The 19691-nt window shown below is 43.6% G+C and overlaps 1 non-coding gene across 1 annotated transcript; it reads right to left on the bottom strand.

Annotated features, from left to right (window-relative positions):
• Positions 1-19370: 19370 nt before the first annotated feature.
• On the bottom strand, positions 19371-19477 carry LOC140087516 (U6 spliceosomal RNA). Its single transcript, XR_011850009.1, has one exon. It is a non-coding gene; the product is annotated as a U6 spliceosomal RNA (small nuclear RNA).
• Between the last annotated feature and the right edge of the window lie 214 nt (positions 19478-19691).

The following is a 19691-nucleotide window of genomic DNA, read 5'->3' as shown; positions in this document are numbered from 1 at the left end:
GCCATATAATTCTGTATTACGCCCTGGCCGCACTGCAAGCCAAGTCTCGCCTGTAGAGCGACGTGGTGGTATCCCGCTTTGTGGCGGGCTCTGGCGAAAACCGCTCCCAGGTGTCAGCTAATCTCATTGCTCGTGGTCGTACAGTGGGTCCACATCCCCTGATCCTGACAGTTAGATCTGGCCATGGATCCCGCCAAGGTTCCGCTACCTGAGCTGGCTGATCTCACTACCGTTGTGACCCAGCAGTCCCAGCTGATTGCCGTGCAAGGCCAACAACTTGGACAATTAACCACAATCTTTCAGCAACTGTTGGTGACCCAGCACCAGTGTCCAGTACCTACCGTACCTTCTGTTACTACGGCTACGCTGTCTACTGCTGAACCCAGGCTGCGACTCTCCATGCCCACCAATTATGATGGAGAGGCCAAGTTATGCAGCAGCTTCATTACCCAGTGCTCCTTGCATATCAAACTGATGCCTTCATAGTTAACCACAGAACATGCTAAGGTTCTTTCATCATCAGTCTTCTCTCCGGGAAAGCGCTGGCAGGGGCCACCCCTCTCTGAGATAGGAACCACCCGGTATCACCACATTCCTCACTGAATTCCAGAACTGTCTTTGAAGAACCAGTTTGGCCTTTGACTGTTGAAACGGCACTGCAGAACTTATGCCAAGGGGACTTATCTGTTGGTGACTACATGGTTCAGTTCCACACACTAGCTTCTGAGCTTGCTTGGAATGAAGCGGCCTTGGTCACCAGCTTTACAAAAGGACTTTCAGGACCCTGGCCACTCGGATTGAAATCCACTTCTCAGGGTGCTTGGAGAAACAGCATCTTGAACAAGCGCAGACCAGGACCCATCAACTGTCCCCCTTGGCACCAGTATTTCAAAGGCCACCACAGCAGTCCTCTTTGTCTGCTCTGGAGGAGGCCATGTAGGTGGATAAAGCAGATCTGTCTCCCCAAGAATGCTCCAGACGTCATCAAGAGAATCTTGCCTCTACTTCCTGAAAATGCACGCACCTAGGCTTCTTCCGAGAAGTGTCCCTAGGTGAGAACATAGCTTCTCCACGCCTAAATATCCCAGTTCTATACAGCTCTGGAACAAGTGACCAGTTTCACGATTCAGCCTTCTTGCATTCCGGCACTGCAGGAAACTTTGTGGATGCTGCTCTGGTCTCCTAGCATCACCTTCCTGTGGTTCGTCTAGAGAAGTAGCTGGTCATTTCATCTGTCATTAGACAGATCCTCTGCGATCCATTCCAGCACCGCACTGTGCCCCTGTGCCTGTAAAATGGGGCGTTGCAGAAAAAGAGACTCCCCTGCTCCACGTCTTCTGTTCTTCTGGGTCTCCCGTGGTTAAAATGTCATGCACCTATGCTCAAAAGGCAGACCTGGGAGGTTTTTCGCTGGGGACCAGAATGCCAGTCCCACTGTTTGGTGGCACCTCATCCTGTATCCACTACAGCTTCTATGACTGCCATAAAGACTTGATGCCGGTCACATCTCTGTCTTGGGGTCGGGTGTGTCCACTGTCTGTGCCTGAAACCGATATAGATCTTCCGCCATGTTCCGGTAATACCATCATCTGGGGGGTTAAAGACTGGTTTTCTAAGATTTTCATTCCTCTGCCAGGTCTGCCGTCTTTTCCTCATTTTACCAGCATATTCTTCCTCCACATCTTCCGGCTTCATGGTCTCCCTCTGCATATCGTGTAGGACCGGGGATCCAGTTTTTTTTGTGGTTCTGCTGTTCCCTCTGCAATCAACTCCAAGTTAAACTGTATTTCTCCTCTGAATACCATCCACCCTCTAATGGACAAGTGAAGAGAGTTAATTAAACTCTGGGCTGCTATCTATGCCATTTTGTTTCCACCTGACAGGACGACTGGTCCATCCTGTTACCATGGGCAGAATTTTATTTATGGACAACATCCATGTCCACCTCTCCCTCTTGCTATGTAGCCTGATGTTACTGCTGTGTAAGAATTGGTCCAAGATCTGAAGTCCATCTGGGAGCAAACGCGTCAGTCTCTACTCCGGGCTTCTGTCCGCACCAAGACCCAGGCTAACAAGAAGAACAGGCCTCCTCCAAGTACTTACACGTCCTTACACGTCTCTCTTCTAAAGCCTGTCATCCTGAACCTTTTCTCCCAGCAAGTACCTCCTCCTGCTCCTGAGGCTGATTGCACCAATGTTTTTGAGGTAATGTAAATCCTCGACATGAAGTAGAGTTAGAGGAAAGAGGTTATTCCTTATCGTCTGGAAGGTTTTTGGACCTTGAGTCCATACTCAGCCCAGCCAATCACAGGCATGCCTATAGAGGACATGCATGTCTCTGGTTGCTAGGGGGCTGGAAGCTGCTTTTTCTCCAAATAGTGACACCTATTCAAGCTCTGGGCCTGTGGGTGCTGAACCCGTTAAATTCCTTATATACTCAAACTATACAGTTCGTGTCTGATCATCACTAAATGCTGCCTAAATATTATACTTCGTTGGTAGTGCAGATCATTTGGATTTTCACAGGACTGTAGGCTATATTGCATCATACACATGTCAGAGCCATACAGATTCTATGCCACTATTCAGTGCTGCCATATGGCACTGTATTGTGAAGATCAAACATTGCTTCTAAATGAAGCATGACATTCAATGAAATCTCTGGGTGACATATTATAGCTCTGTGCTCCATGCAGATTGTATAGAGCTGTAAAACAGCTGTGTCCTTGGTGCTTTCAATAAGAAAGGTAAATATTAGCTTTTGTTTCCTTACAATTTAACCATTATTAAAAAATAATCTTACAGTCCCACAAAGTTTAGTTCTAGGTTACAAAAAGTGGTCATTTTTCCCATTTAAGAAGTGTATTGGCCTGTTTCCAAGAAGCACTTATGAATCTGACATCCATTTTTTAATAGAGATTCTCTACTTGGAATCAATATGTAAGATAGAAAACTGACAATACAATAATATGACCATCTAAACTATATTCCAAAAAAAATATGCTAATGCAATCAAGTTCTACAATGATCCTATCTACCAGCATTAGAAAATCAATCCACCAAGATGTTCCCGTGGTTTTAATGTCATGGTTGAATTCAGTATCTCTGTCAAACAAAATTATTCCCAACAAACTAGACAAAAGCTTGACAAAAAATTGCATCATTTTGTCTTGTTCACAAAGTAATGCCAGTATTCTACAACTGGATTGCTGGCACTATTGTCATTGTCTGATATCCATCTTTTACTGAGGCTGCTAAATGTGTAAGCAGTTGCCTTTCCATGAATAAGACATATCCTCTAGTGACTTAAAGAAGGTACATGTTCAGAAATGTTATCTATGTACGATGTAGAATTTAATATAACCTTGGAATTATATATATATATATATACACACACACACACACACACACACACTGTATTTTTCGGACTATAAGGCGCACCGGACTATAAGGCGCACTGGAGTATTAGGCGCACCATCAATAAATGCCTGCTAAAATGTCTAGGTTCATATATAAGGCGCACCGGATTATTAGGCACACCTGATTATAAGGATGAATGACCAGCAGGTGGCAGACCTGTGCACAGTTCAAGGCAGCTGTTGTCTGTAAGTACGGTTCATATATAAGGTGGACTGGACTATAAGGTTCACCTTTGCTTTCTGAGAAAATCAAAGGATTGCTGCCGTTTTTTTAATTTGGATATATATATATATATATATACATATATATATATATATATATATATATATATATATATATATATATATATACCTTCAGAACTGCCTCACTTCTTCGTGGCATAGATTTAACAAGGTGCTGGAAGCTCCTCAGAGATTTTGGTCCATATTGACATTATGGCATCACACAGTTGCCGCAGATTTGTCGGCTGCACATCCATGATGCAAATCTCCCGTTCCACCACATCCCAAAGATGCTCTATTGGATTGAGATCTGGTGACTGTGGAGGCCATTTGAGTACAGTGAACTCATTGTCATGTTCAAGAAACCAGTCTGAGATGATTCCAACTTTATGACATGGCGCATTATCCTGCTGAAAGTAGATGTTGGGTACATTGTGGTCATAAAGGGATGGAAATGGTCAGCAACAATACTCAGGTAGACTGTGGCGTACCAAGGGGCCCAAAGAGTGCCAAGAAAATATTCCCCACACCATGACACCTCCACCACCAGCCTGAACCGTTGATACAAGGCAGGATGGATGCATGCTTTCATGTTGTTGACGCCAAATTCTGACCCTACCATCCGAATGTCGCAGCAGAAATCGAGACTCATCAGACCAGGCAATGTTTTTCCAATCTTCTACTGTCCAATTTCGATGAGCTTGTGCAAATTGTAGCCTCAGTTTCCTGTTCTTAGCTGAAAGGAGTGGCACCCGATGTGGTCTTCTGCTGCTGTAGCCCATCTGCCTCAAAGTTTGACGTACTGTGCATTCAGAGATGCTCTTCTGCCAACCTTGGTTGTAACGGGTGGTGATTTGAGTCACTATTGCCTTTCTATCAGCTCGAACCAGTCTGCCCATTCTCCTCTAACCTCTGGCATCAACAAGGCATTTACGCCCACAGAACTGCCACTCACTGGATGTTTTTTCTTTTTCGGACCATTCTCTGTAAACCCTATAGATGGTTGTGCGTGAAAATCCCAGTAAATCAGCAGTTTCTGAAATTCTCAGACCAGCCCTTCTGGCACCAACAACCATGCCACGTTCAAAGGCATTCAAATCACCTTTCTTCCCCATACTGATGCTCGGTTTGAACTGCAGGAGATTGTCTTGACCATGTCTACATGTGATTGGCTGATTAGAAATTAAGTGTTAACGAGCAGTTGGACAGGTGTACCTAATAAAGTGGCCGGTGAGTGTATATATATATATATATATATATATATATATATATATATATATATCCAAATTAACAAAAAAACAGCAGCACTCGAATATAGTAAAAACAAACGTGGTGTTTATTCCACCTTAGCAATATTTCAGCTGTGTTCCCAGCCTTTGTCAGGCAATGTGTGTCATGATACATAGAGATAATGTCATAATTCACCTGTGTGGGAACCTCCTCCTGAACAGGTTAAACAAACTAGATGCTATACATGTCTCCATAGCGCAACTGCGCATGTCTGTGAAGTGTTATTGAGAGCAGATACTCTAATGTGCATGTCACGCATGCGCAGTACTCCAAAGACGTCAACACGAGCCCTCTTGGATAATGATACATCTCGGTAACATGTAATGAAAAGCCAATACTCTAACACGCATGTCACGCATGCGCACAAGCAACCTGAATATCTGGAGACGCCATCTTGGATTGGGATTTAATTTGTTGAACAGGATGCCTACTTGCCCAAACACTATAGCAATCAAAATAGCGATCTGTGAGAGATATAAAAGAATTATCTAATCCACATTCTGCTATGAGCGTAAGAGAGTGTTATAAATATTAATAAAGCTATCAAAATGTCCTAAATGAACCTACAGCTTGGATGCATAATCTGTTACGGTACCGCATTATATTGTTATCCATGGGCTCTGTCCTTCTAAAATCAACTTTTAAATTATGCTAATGAGCACGAGGGGCTACCCAGCGCTTCGGCACAAGCTCGGTACAAAAGTAGATGCTCCTTTAATTTAATAAATCCATAAAAATATACAAAAGGACAAAAAATACATCAAAAAGTGTACACCAAGGGATTAGGGTATCACGCTTCGGACGCATAGTCTGTGAGGCGAGCAGCTATTGGACATACCTGTTTAAGACGGAATGGAGGCTAAACATAGAAGGAAAAGGATACTATAAACTTTGTGATTCAAAGTGATGGCAAACCTTTTCGAGACCACGTGCCGAAATTACAACTAAAACCCATTTATTTGTTGCAAAGTGCCAACACAGCAATTTAAGCAGTAACTTATTGCTCTCTGTTCTACCATAAATTCAACAGAAGAAGGACCTCCATTGATACCTTCTCACTCTTTCTACAGTCCAAGGATGTTGTAATGGCAGGACACAAACAAGGACAGTGAGCCCTGACACTGAGACCACCAATCTGTCCCTACCTACTTATTGGGTCTCCCATAAAGGGAAGCCAATAACTGGGCGACGTTCCCTCCCTGGGTAAGGTGTGAACACGTAAGAATACAGACAAACAAACACAATAAGGGAAGGTATACAATCTGAGTCGGCAGCAGCGGGGAATAACAATAACCAAATCACAATCCAAATAGAGAAGTCTAGACACAGGCAAGAAATCAGAAACCAGAAATCATAGAATACAAGAGAGCTAGTGAACATAGCAAGATAGCAGTTTGACCAGGAAGGAGTCAATGCTAAACTGGACACCTATAGGGAACTTAGGCCCTGTCACAGGTGGGAGGAGTAAGCAATTACAGGTCCACAGTGTTAACCCTTGCAAGACAGAATTAGAGAAGGGAAAGAGCACGGAAAGAGGAGGCAGCAGGCGCAGACGTTACAGATGTGTTGAACAATCTACATTGCCTGTGACTGCAGGTGAATTCTTTAAGTCGTGCCTGGTGAACTGGTTGGGGAAATGTGGCCTAGGTGCCCAAAGAGAGGGCTCTGAGTGCCACCTCTAGCGACCATGCCATAGGTTCGCCACCACTGCCCTAATGGATGACGTGTCTCTAGAGTGAGTATTGATTTGGCTTCCTTCATGAATATTTTTTATTGCGTAATCGAGGGAGGAGGCCACAGCACCGAGAGGTAAAGTATGAAGTGATCTTTATTGGTACATCATCCGGGCATAAAAACGCAACGTTTCGTTTCAAGTATGAATCTTTTTCAAGCATAAAAAACATGACCTTAACAAACATATATAAAGGGAGACCAATGATGACATCATTTCCTCCAGTGACGTGAACATAGTGCATAATTATAGTATTAACATCTAAATTCATTTTATTAAAAGGACATTATACATTGTGGCATACAAGGTGCAATCTATTGTGCAGAACAATATAAAACCAGTAAAAATAGAACCAAATTGTAGTTCCCCAGGTGCATTGCATTAGTAACAAGATCTCTCAACCCCCAGCCTGATCCGAGCCGTCCGTCCCTACCACGCGGATTCCGATCACGTGATCCCCGTTCCGGTCATGTGACCTAGGTCGCGATCATGTGATTCCCTGAGTATACACAAGAACAGAAACTGCGGTGCCATCGTTTGACAGACATCTATGGTAAGTATCTAAAAGAATATTGTAGGACATGAACATAATTGCATAGTGGTATGTATCCACATGTAAAATATTTCCAAGGAAAAAAATTCAGAATGTAATGTTAGGTACATAATGTTGCATCCTTTAAATTCTATATCAAGGAATACCACGTATGGGTACTATATGGCTTCTAGATGGAACCCCCACTGCAATTTACAAACAAAAAAAAAAAAAAAGGTCCGCTCATCCATCACACATACACGACTCTAGTTTGAAAAGTACCTCAGGGGATTAGAAACATAGATAGACTATCCGGGCCAACCTATTGCCAAGTCATATCCAGTAGATATATAGCCCCTTTGTATTTGGTACAAGTGCTGAGTTAGTTAGACCATACATAACGGACGTCCCAAGACAACAAAAGAGGAAAACTGTAGGAGTATATCGCTACTTAGACAAATCATATTGTTCCAAATTGTATATATATACTGTTTGTAGTTCCTACGTCTATATTTTAGTCCATGTATGGCCATGTATCACAGCTAAATTCCTCGGATGGTCACCAGCCGTAGATACCTCTGAAATAAAACATCCATACACCTCCATTCTATAGAAAAAGCATTAGCAGAGAGAAAACAGGGGGGGGGGTCCAAATTGATGTACCATACTAGTACCTAGATCACGTAGTAATCCCAGTCAAAGGAGGGGTTGGATCCACGTATGGGGGTGAGACAATATAAAGTGCCACTCTGTCTGTAAAAAAATACAAGTGATATGTCATGTAAACATAGTATATGGTCATACAAATTAAAAACAAGACATCAATCAGTCAAAAGTCATATTATTGCGGACAAAGAATGCATGTAATCCTAGGGAAAACCTAGATAACGCCTCCCATCTTAAATTCCCTGTTTAATCCATTAGGTTCAAGTGAATCCAGCTCATATATCCACCTAAGTTCCAATCGTTTCAATGATCTTTCCCTGTCTCCACCCCTCCTGTGTTTTTGTACTCCATCTATAATACGGAATCGGAGTTGAGAGACATGATGATGGCTCTTAAGGAAGTGGTCCGGAAGGGGTAAGTCTATCTTATTGGTTCTGATTGTTGACTTGTGTTAATTTATACGTAGGCGACACTCCTGAGTGGTCTCGCCCACGTATAAGAGACCACAAGGGCATTGGATCAAATAAATGACAAATTTTGAGGTACATGTGTAATGTTGTCTAATTTGGTATTTCCTGCCAGTGCAGACTTCTTTATACAAAAACGTGGCGTTGCTATGGGGTCAAATGTTGCTCCTACATACGCGAACATTTTCATGGCCTGCTTTGAAGAAAGATTCGTGTACCCATCCAGCCACTTCCACTATGTGGAGGGCTGGATGAGGTACATTGATGATATATTCTTCTTGTGGAAAGGGACCGAGGGTGATCTGGTGGCTTTCTCTCAAGAGATGAATGTTCATATACCAGAACTACAGTTTACGATGGTTAAGTCCAAGGAATGCCTACAATTCCTGGATACTGTGGTCAGGGTTCAGGGTAACCATCTCACTACTGATTTGTACACAAAGATTACTGATAAGAACAGTCTGTTATCGTTTAACAGTAACCATCCCCCCAATATGCTTAAATCTCTACCCTATAGTCAGCTCCTGAGGGTGAGAAGGATCGTTGCTGATGAGGAAAGGGTTGACTTACAACTTGAAGAGATGTGCACAAAATTTGAAAAAAGAGGTTACCCACGACCACTCCTGAACCGTACCAAAAAGAGGGTCAGGGTTTGTGAGCGGGATACACTTTTACGACCAAAGAATAGGAAAGAAACGGGAACCAATAGAATCCCATTTGTATCCATATATTGTTCTGTGAGCAATAAGGTGGCAAATATCTTAAGGGACAATTGGTCGATTGTTAGAGATTCTTTACCAAATATTACTGAGTTTCAAAATCCTCCGATTATGGCATATAGGAGACCAAAAAACCTTGGGGATCGGTTAGTACATGCCGATATTTGTGCGGGCTTTAAACAAAAGACTAGTGAGAGAATGGGGAGTTTCCCTTGCCTTAATTGCTGTAACTGTAACAACATGCTTAAGGGCGACACATTTTCCCACCCCCGCACTGGCAGGAAATACCAAATTAGACAACATTACACATGTACCTCAAAATTTGTCATTTATTTGATCCAATGCCCTTGTGGTCTCTTATACGTGGGCGAGACCACTCAGGAGTGTCGCCTACGTATAAATCAACACAAGTCAACAATCAGAACCAATAAGATAGACTTACCCCTTCCGGACCACTTCCTTAAGAGCCATCATCATGTCTCACAACTCCGATTCCGTATTATAGATGGAGTACAAAAACACCGGAGGGGTGGAGACAGGGAAAGATCATTGAAACGATTGGAACTTAGGTGGATATATGAGCTGGATTCACTTGAACCTAATGGATTAAACAGGGAATTTAAGATGGGAGGCGTCATCTAGGTTTTCCCTAGGATTACATGCATTCTTTGTCCGCAATAATATGACTTTTGACTGATTGATGTCTTGTTTTTAATTTGTATGACCATATACTATGTTTACATGACATATCACTTGTATTTTTTTACAGACAGAGTGGCACTTTATATTGTCTCACCCCCATACGTGGATCCAACCCCTCCTTTGACTGGGATTACTACGTGATCTAGGTACTAGTATGGTACATCAATTTGGACCCCCCCCCCCTCCCCTGTTTTCTCTCTGCTAATGCTTTTTCTATAGAATGGAGGTGTATGGATGTTTTATTTCAGAGGTATCTACGGCTGGTGACCATCCGATGAATTTAGCTGTGATACATGGCCATACATGGACTAAAATATAGACATAGGAACTACAAACAGTATATATATACAATTTGGAACAATATGATTTGTCTAAGTAGCGATATACTCCTACAGTTTTCCTCTTTTGTTGTCTTGGGACGTCCGTTATGTATGGTCTAACTAACTCAGCACTTGTACCAAATACAAAGGGGCTATATATCTACTGGATATGACTTGGCAATAGGTTGGCCCGGATAGTCTATCTATGTTTCTAATCCCCTGAGGTACTTTTCAAACTAGAGTCGTGTATGTGTGATGGATGAGCGGACCTCCGAATTTACAAGTACACCCCTTTTTTTAAGATCTGTTTAAAAAAAATTTTTTTTTTTTTTTTGTTTGTAAATTGCAGTGGGGGTTCCATCTAGAAGCCATATAGTACCCATACGTGGTATTCCTTGATATAGAATTTAAAGGATGCAACATTATGTACCTAACATTACATTCTGAATTTTTTTCCTTGGAAATATTTTACATGTGGATACATACCACTATGCAATTATGTTCATGTCCTACAATATTCTTTTAGATACTTACCATAGATGTCTGTCAAACGATGGCACCGCAGTTTCTGTTCTTGTGTATACTCAGGGAATCACATGATCGCGACCTAGGTCACATGCCTGGAACGGGGATCACGTGATCGGAATCCGACTGAATACTCGGAAACAACCAATATAAAAGTGCGTCGCCTTGACTACCATAATAGCCACGCATGCGTGGTAGGGACGGACGGCTCGGATCAGGCTGGGGGTTGAGAGATCTTGTTACTAATGAAATGCACCTGGGGAACTACAATTTGGTTCTATTTTTACTGGTTTTATATTGTTCTGCACAATAGATTGCACCTTGTATGCCACAATGTATAATGTCCTTTTAATAAAATGAATTTAGATGTTAATACTATAATTATGCACTATGTTCACGTCACTGGAGGAAATGATGTCATCATTGGTCTCCCTTTATATATGTTTATTAAGGTCATGTTTTTTATGCTTGAAAAGATTCATACTTGAAACGAAACGTTGCGTTTTTATGCCCGGATGATGTACCAATAAAGATCACTTCATACTTTACCTCTCGGTGCTGTGGCCTCCTCCCTCGATTATGCTGTGATTGAAGTTTTTGAACGCCTGGACTTCCAGCCGCGTGCACCAATCCCCAGGAGGGATCACTGTGGATTGCTGTCCTTTCTCTCTATTTTTTATTGCGATCACCTCCTCGTCTATCAAGGGCTTGCTATGGTTTTAAGGTTACCCCCTGTAATGTGTTCCGATATACAGTCTTTGCAGTAAGGTAAACATTAAATTGGTTGCTATATTTAGTACCAAAATACGGTCTTTCGTTATATACAGATGATTTAGGTGTTTTATCAGTGAGTAAATATGTTCAGAGTTGAGACTCCACCAATCTCCTAGCCCTGTTACAAAGAGGTTTTGCGTATCCCTTATGTCCAAGATGGGATTCTAAATCCGTGCAAATATTAATAAAATTCTCCATTGTAGACAGTGCTCGTCTAGCCATTACATATTCACCTATTGGGATGTTTCTAATGGTATGTTTTGAATGGCTGCTAACTGCTCTCAAGAGGGTATTCCCACTCGAAGGTTTGCAATACAGCTGGGATGTTACTTGTTTTTTCTTAATACCACCAGTAAATGAAATATCCAGAAAGAAAATAGTTGTCCCTAGAGATGAGCGAGCACTTAAATGCTGGAGTGCTCTTTACGCTTCGAATAACGAACCCCATTGAAGTCAATGGGAGACTCGAGCATTTTTCAAGGCTCTGCACAGGGAAGCTTGGACAAACACCTGAAAATGATGGAAACACCACGGAAATGGACAGGAAACAGCAGGGGCAGCATGCATGGATGCCTCTGAGGCTGCCTAATCGCACCATTATGCCAAAATTATGGGCAACAGCATGGCGATGACAGCAGCGGCAGGCTAGAGAGTGGCATGGCGACATACCCAAAAATGGACTCAGGCTTCAAACCAATTTAAAAAATTCCTTTTGGCAAGGATAACGTGTAGCACTGTACGCATCAGTATTTGGCCTGGTAGTGGTGGCAGAGAGGAACCAAAGGAGGTGAGCAAGAAGCGCTGAAATGATTTCCTATGTGAACAAAAGGTTTACGGTATATTTAGTCGATAACACAGCATGGCAGCGACAGAGTGACCAAGTTCCACAACGTATCTGGTGAAACACCCGAAAAATTAGCCTGATACAGCTCGTTTGCTAAGGGGAAGACATGTGGAGGCAGCTATGGAGACGACTTTTGGAGGCACCTATGGAGACGACATGTGGAGGCTGCTATGGAGACAACATGTGGTGGCAGCTATGGAGACAATGTGTGGAGGCAGCTATCGAGACGATGTGTGGAGGCTGCTATGTAGACGACATGTAGTGGCAATGGGGACAGTTATGGCACCCGGGGTGAACGCAATAAAGTGAGAAAAGAGGAGTGAAAAGATAGATTTTAAAGGTAAAAGTTTATAGTAGTAGATTAAAGTTTCTACAGTTAAAACGATGTTAGTTGGATCTTGGGATGGAGCTGGCGGTCCTCTGCCAGGTGAGCTTTCGCCTGTCCAAGCCCCTGCCTCTTGGTTCCCCCCCCCCCCCCAAAATGGGATGACCCGAAGCGTTTACTTTTAAATAATTATAATTTTCAAAGCAGGCAGGGTCGTTTGTATACTACATCTACGAATAATATTTTTTAGTTTTCGGAAATGGTTCCATGATTATGGGGCATCCATATTGCGCCGCTATGATTGAAACTTCAGGTCTCCAGCATGGCGGCGACAGATGGGCCGAGTTCCATTACGTATCTGGTGAAACACCAGAAAATTCTGCCTGACATACCTCGTTTGCTAAGGGGACGATGTATAGAGGCAACTATGAGGCAACTATGTGGCAGCAGCGGCAGCCTCAGGCTGGTGATTGTCCAGGCGACATAACCAGAGTGTACTCCGTCTAAAAACAGCATTTCTAAAAACCTTTTGTGTAATATCAAGTGTAGCACTGTTCTTATAAGTATGTGGCCTGGTTATGGCGGGGGAGGTGAACGTAAAGACATCCGCTACTAGCGCTGAAGTAATATCTTTGATATCTTTGGCGGTATATTTTGTGGATAACACAGCAGGGTGGCAACAAAGTTAACAAGTTTGATGTGGAAAAAAAAAAATAAAAATTTTGCCGGACACAGCTTGTTTGCTAAGAGGACGACGTGTGGAGGCAGCTATGGAGACGACGTGTGGAGGCAGCAATGTAGACAACGTGTGGAGGCAGCTATAAAGACAACGTGCAGAGGCTGCTATAAAGACAACATGTGGAGGCTGCTACGGAGACAATTAAATTTGGATAGTCCCTGTGGCAGTCTAAAAAAGTTTTCAAAACAGAGGAGCAAGTAGGCGGCCCTCCAGAAAAATTAAATAGATAGAGTGCCTGTATGTGGCAGTCTAAAAAAGTTTTCAAAACAGAGGAGCAAGTAGGTGGCCCTCCAGAAAAATTAAATAGATAGAGTGCCTGTATGTGGCAGTCCAAAAAAGTTTTCAAAACAGAGGACCGGGTAGGTGGCCCTCCAGAAAAATTAAATAGATAGAGTGCCTCTATGTGGCAGTCCAAAAAAGTTTTCAAAACAGAGGAGCGGGTAGGTGGCCCTCCAGAAAAATTAAATAGATAGAGAACCTGTATGTGGCACGCCAAAAAAGTTTTCAAAACAGAGGAGCGGCTAGGTGACCCTCCAGAAAAATTAAATACATAGAGTACTATAGCTAGAGCCAGTTGGACCTGTCAAAAAATAGCCAGTTGCCTCTGCTTTAGTGTACAAAGGAGGAGAAGGAGGAGAAGGAGGAGGAGGAGTGCATACATGAGAATTATTCAGGATGAGCTGCTTTCACCTAGTGAAGAATAAAAATCATGAGAAATCCATGCTTGATTCATCTTGATAAGCCTCAGCCTGTCAGCGCTGTCAGACAACAGGCGTGTATGCTTATCGGTGATGATGCCACCAGCTGCACTGAAAACCTGCTCTGACAACACGCTAGCGGCAGAGCAGGCAAAAACCTCCAAGGCATACAGCGCCAGTTCGGACCAGATATCCAGCTTTGAAACCCAGTAGTTGTAGGGAGCTCTGTAATCATTTAGGACGATGGCATAGTCAGCTACGTACTCCCTCACCATCTTTCTGTAAAGCGCACCCCTACTCTGCCGAGACTGGGGACAGGTGACAATGTCTTGCTGGGGTGACATAAAAATGGTAAAGGACTTGCAAAGCGTACCCCTGCCAGTGCTTGACAAGCTGCCTGCTCTCCTACTCTCCCTCACTACTTGTCCCGCAGAAGTATGCCCTCTGCCGCTAGCGGTGTCAGATGGGAAAGACTGTTTCAGCTTGTGCACCAGGGCCTGCTGGTATTCAAGCACTCTCACACTCCTTTCCTCTACAGGCATGTGTGTCGCCAACATTCTCCTCCTCTTCCTCTTCATCCTCCTCCACCTCCTCCGATACGCGCTGAGAAACAGACCGGAGGGTGCTCTGGCTATTAACAAGGGAATCTTCTTCCCCCTTCTTTTGTGACGAGCGCAAAGCTTCCGACTTCATGCTGACCAGAGAGTTTTTCAACAGGCCAAGCAGCGGGATGGTGAGGCTGATGATGGCGGCATCGCCACTGACCATCTGTGTTGACTCCTCAAAGTTACTCAGCACCTGACCGATATCAGACATCCACAACCACTCCTCATTGTAGACTTGAGGAAGCTAACTGACCTGACTACCAGTTTTGGTGGAAGTTGACATCTGGCAGTCTACAATTGCTCTGCGCTGCTGGTAAACTCTGGATAACATGGTAATTGTGGAATTCCACCTTGTGGGCACGTCGCACAACAGTCGGTGAGTGGGCAGTTGGAGGCTGCACTGCCCTGCCCTGAGAGTGACAGCATCTGTGGTCGACTTTCTGAAATGCGCACAGAGGCGGCGCACCTTAACCACCACCAGTATGTGCAGGCACATGAGCAAATCAGACAGATTGGGGTATGTCTTGAGGAACCACTGAACTATGAGATTTAACACATGGGCCAGGCATGGCAAATGTGTCAGTTTGCCGAGTTGCACAGCGGCCACCAGGTTACGGCCGTTGTCACACACAACCATGCCTGGTTTCAGGTTCAGTGGTGCCAGCCACAGATCGGTCTGCGCCGTGGTGCCCTGTAGTAGGTCTTGGGTGGTATGCCTTTTATCGCCTAGGCTCAGCAGTTTGAGCACCGCCTGCTGTCACTTAGCGATGGCACTGCTGCTGTGCCTAGAGCTACCGACTGATGGCGCCATGCCCACGGATGGTAATTCGGAGGAGGTGGTGTTGGAGGGGTGGGAGGAGGAGGAGGCATAGTAGGCCTGAGAGACCTGGACCGAGGTAGGCCCCGCAATCCTCGGCGTCGGCAGTATATGAGCGGCCCCAGGGTCAGACTCGGTCCCAGCCTCCACCAAGTTAAGCCAATGTGCCGGCAGCACTCGTCCACGTGTCCATGGTTAGGTGGACCTTGTCAGAAACGGCGTTGGTCAGGGCACGGATGATGTTGTCTCACACATGCTGGTGCAGGGCTGGTACGGCACATCGGGAAAAGTAGTGGCGGCTGGGGACCGAATATCGAGGGGCGGCCGTCACTATGAGGTTTTGAAAGGCCTCGGTCTTTACCAGCCTATTGCCTATAGGCTGTATTTCCTCTTGCCCTCCAGCGTCTGGGGTATTGACAGCTGAACGCTGCGCAAGGAGACATTGCTGGACACTGTGGAGGATCGTGGAGGTGAAGGTGTGGTTTTGGAGCGGGAGTTGTTTGTGCCGGGGTCCTGGGCAGTGGCTGACTAGCAGAGGCAGCAAATGACACAGGGGAAGGAGCAGTGGTGTGCTTGGCCGGGAGTGAATGGCCTTGGTTCCATTGGGGTGTTTAGCATTCATGTGCCTGCGCATACTGGTGGTGGTTAAGCTAGTAGTGGAACCCCTGCTGATCCTGGTGTGGCACAGGTTGCACACCACAGTCCGTTGGTCATCCACTGTTTCTTAAAAGAACCTTCAGACTTCAGAAAATCTAGCCCTCGCCATGGGAGCTTCACTACATGAAACATTTGGCGCTGATGCACCAGCTCTGGCACTGCCTCTCCATCTGGCCCCACCACTGCCTCTTCCAACCTGTTCTCGTATAGGACTTGCCTCTGTCTCAGAAGCACTGTCTTCACCCGGCCTATCAACCCAGCTTGGGTCTGTCACCTCATCATCCTCCGATCCCTCAGTCTGCTCCCTCCTCGGACTTCCTGCCCTGACAACAACTTCACCACTGTCTGACAACCGTGTCTCCTCATCATCCGACACCTCTCTACACACTTCTTCCACTACGTCAACAATGTCATCATCACCCACAGACTGCGACCGTTGGAAAACCTGGGCATCGGGAAAGATGCCCACTGACAAGTGGTTTGTGACTCTGGGAAGGGTCCAGAAAACAGTTCCTCAGAGTATGCTGGCTCAAATGCCAAATTTTCCTGGAAGGGGGCAGACTGGGGGGAAGGAGGTTGAGGTGGAGGAGCTAAAGGAGTGCTCACTTGGGTAACATGGGTGGACTGCGTGGAAGACTGACTTGTGGACGAATTACTTGAAGCATTGTCCGCAATCCACAACATCACCTGTTCGCACTGTTCTGGCCTCAACAGTGCTCTACCACGAGTCCCAGTAACTTGAGACATGAAGCTAGGGAGTGTAGCTCTGTGGCTTTCCCCTGCTCCCTCATCAGCAGGTGGTGTCTCAACCCGCCCAGGACCACGGCCTCTGACCCCTGCAGTAATTGGATGCCCACGCCCTCATCCTCTACCCTTAGTCCTCGGGCTCAACATTTTCAAAATTAAAGTCTATATTATAGACAAAACAGAAATATAAACTGTAATTTATTTATATATATATATATATATATATATATATATATATATATATATATATATATAAAGCGTGCAGAAGAAATCAGACAGCAACCTCAAAAGATGATTGCTATGGCTATAATCTAACTAACACTGACAGCACACAAAAGGATTTAGAAAAAACGCTAATATAGCCCTAACAAGGGCTGTTGGGTTCTTGGAGAATCACTCCTGCCTAACAGTAAGGTTCTTAAAGAATCACTCCTGCCTAACAGTAATCTACTAGAACACCCTAATGCTATCCCTGACCAGCAGTAGCCCTATCCATAACGGCATCCAGACAGAGAATGATCCGAGCAGCGCGGGCAGGGGCTAGTATATTCCAGGGTCACCTGATCAGGCCAGCCAACCACTGCTATCGACATGTAAGTGTACCACGTGATGGGTGTACTGCAAAGTGTCCTGGCTTGTGATTGGCTCTGTTTCTGGCCGCCAAAAATCTTTTCTCGAGCTGGCAAAATACTCGTTTGAGCACCGAGCAGTTGCGAGTACGCTAATGCTCGTACGAGCATCAAGCTCAGACGAGTATGCTCGCTCATCTCTAGTTGTCTCCTAAAACTCAGGCTTAATTCTTTTTTTTTTTTTTAAAACATCTTTATTAAAGCCGAAAAGCATACAAGTACAATTATTTTACAGTATACTTAGTCATATACACTACGATGCCTTTCAGCTTCATTTTGTGTTATATACAAAATATGTTGCTCAGTACAACTGTATTTAGTTAACATCAAATTAAACTTGACTAACTTAACAAAACAAAACAGAACATAACATACTGCCACATCTAATCCCTATAAATCTGAGTATTTGAAATTAGGGTTTATTTTTCACCCATTTACTTAGGTATTGAAGTCATGTTATATGAAGTCATGTTATATTATTCTCATTACATGGTGTATAGTTTTCTCCTATCTCAAAGTGCACTGACGCTTTATAGTATATAGATGCAATCCACACTTCCCATTTTTTATAGAATAAATTAGGTGTACCTTCAGTGTAAGCCAATAATCTTTCCATGACACAGTTATTGTTTACTCTGCTAGAAAGTTCAGCAAAGGATGGAATGCCCTTATTTTTCCAAAGTGAGGCTATAAGGATGATAGCTGTAGTAGTTATATGAAATATTATTGTCCTCTCATTAAGTGGCATTTCTTCTAATCCTATTCCTAGCAAAGTTAATGCTGGATCTAGTTTGACAGTCTTCTTTAACATTCCACCTATCATTGATTCTATTTGGATCCAAAACCCTCTGAGGGACGGGCATGACCAAAAAATATGCGTTATTGTACCTCTCTCTTTACAGCATCGCCAACACTTTGGCGACGTGTTTGGATAAATTTTAGATAGTCTATCTGGTGTATAATACCATCTATATAAAATTTTTCTGCGCGTTTCCAAATGCGTCGCTCATTTAGACAATGTTTTTATGATTTGTAAACCTGCTTTCCAAGCATCCCTATCTATAGTTACTTGTAAATCATTTTCCCATTTTTCAAGGCAAAGGTTTAGTGGATTTTCTCTCTTGGCCATTATGGCTTTGTAGGCTAGACTTATCCCTTTTGCTAATTTGGTAGGGTGCAAAAATGTAATATTGAATATTTTTGAATTGTCTGATGATGTTTTCAGTACGTTAGACAGGAAATGTCTCAATCTCAGATATTTATAAAAATCTTGTCTAGGTACTGAGAATTTTGAACATATTTCTGTAAATGCTAATAAATGATCTTTGACCCATATATCTCCAATATTGACAATGCCTAAGGATGCCCAGTCAGAAATATCTAGGTCTTCTACTAAATGGCATAGCCAATTACAAGGTAGATCCTTTATCATTAAGCATAGTAAAGGAATTTCTTTAGTATACTGTCGCCATTTATTTATACCAGCTTTCATAGTGAGAAATTTCGGTGTAGTGCTAGTAATACCAAAATTGATAGCCCATAGCTGCACTGCCATTGGGCTTTTCCCGTTTATTTCGTTTTCAATTTGTATCCAATGTTTTGGTTGCTCTTGTGACAACCATTGCCTAGATTGCTCCAGTATGGCTGCATCATAGTATGTATTTAAACATGGAAGGCCTAATCCCCCTTCTTCCTGGGGGCTATATAGTATTTTTGCCGCTACTCTAGATTTTTTATTAAGCCACACGTATTTATTTACTAACCCTTGCAGTTTCTGTATACATTTTTTGGTTATTGGGATGGGTACATTCCTGAAGATGTAAGTTATCTTGGGCAAAATCATCATTTTTATAGCAGCGACCCTACCAACCCAAGAAATGAACGCCTTAGTGTACAATTTTAGCTCCTGTTCTATTTGAGTTAAAAGAGGGACATAATTCAAAAAATATGGAACGCTTCACGAATTTGCGTGTCATCCTTGCGCAGGGGCCATGCTAATCTTCTCTGTATCGTTCCAATTTTAGTATATGTACTGCCGAAGCGAGCACAGGCTTAATTCATTTTTATTAATGTATGCGATAAAATAGGCAACTGTCTCCCCGTGTCCAGACCACACTAGGAGACAATCGTCGATATATATCTACTATACCATTTAACACATGAGGCCAACAGATTATAAGTGTAGATTTTTATTCCCATAGGGCAACAAAAGCATTAGCCAGAGACAAAGAAAAACAAGATTCCATGGGGCAACCAACACGT

This window comes from Engystomops pustulosus, chromosome 1 (assembly GCF_040894005.1).
Source record: "Engystomops pustulosus chromosome 1, aEngPut4.maternal, whole genome shotgun sequence".
Classification (NCBI taxonomy): Eukaryota; Metazoa; Chordata; class Amphibia; order Anura; family Leptodactylidae; genus Engystomops; species Engystomops pustulosus.
This window is presented reverse-complemented; position numbering and strand designations above follow the sequence as displayed.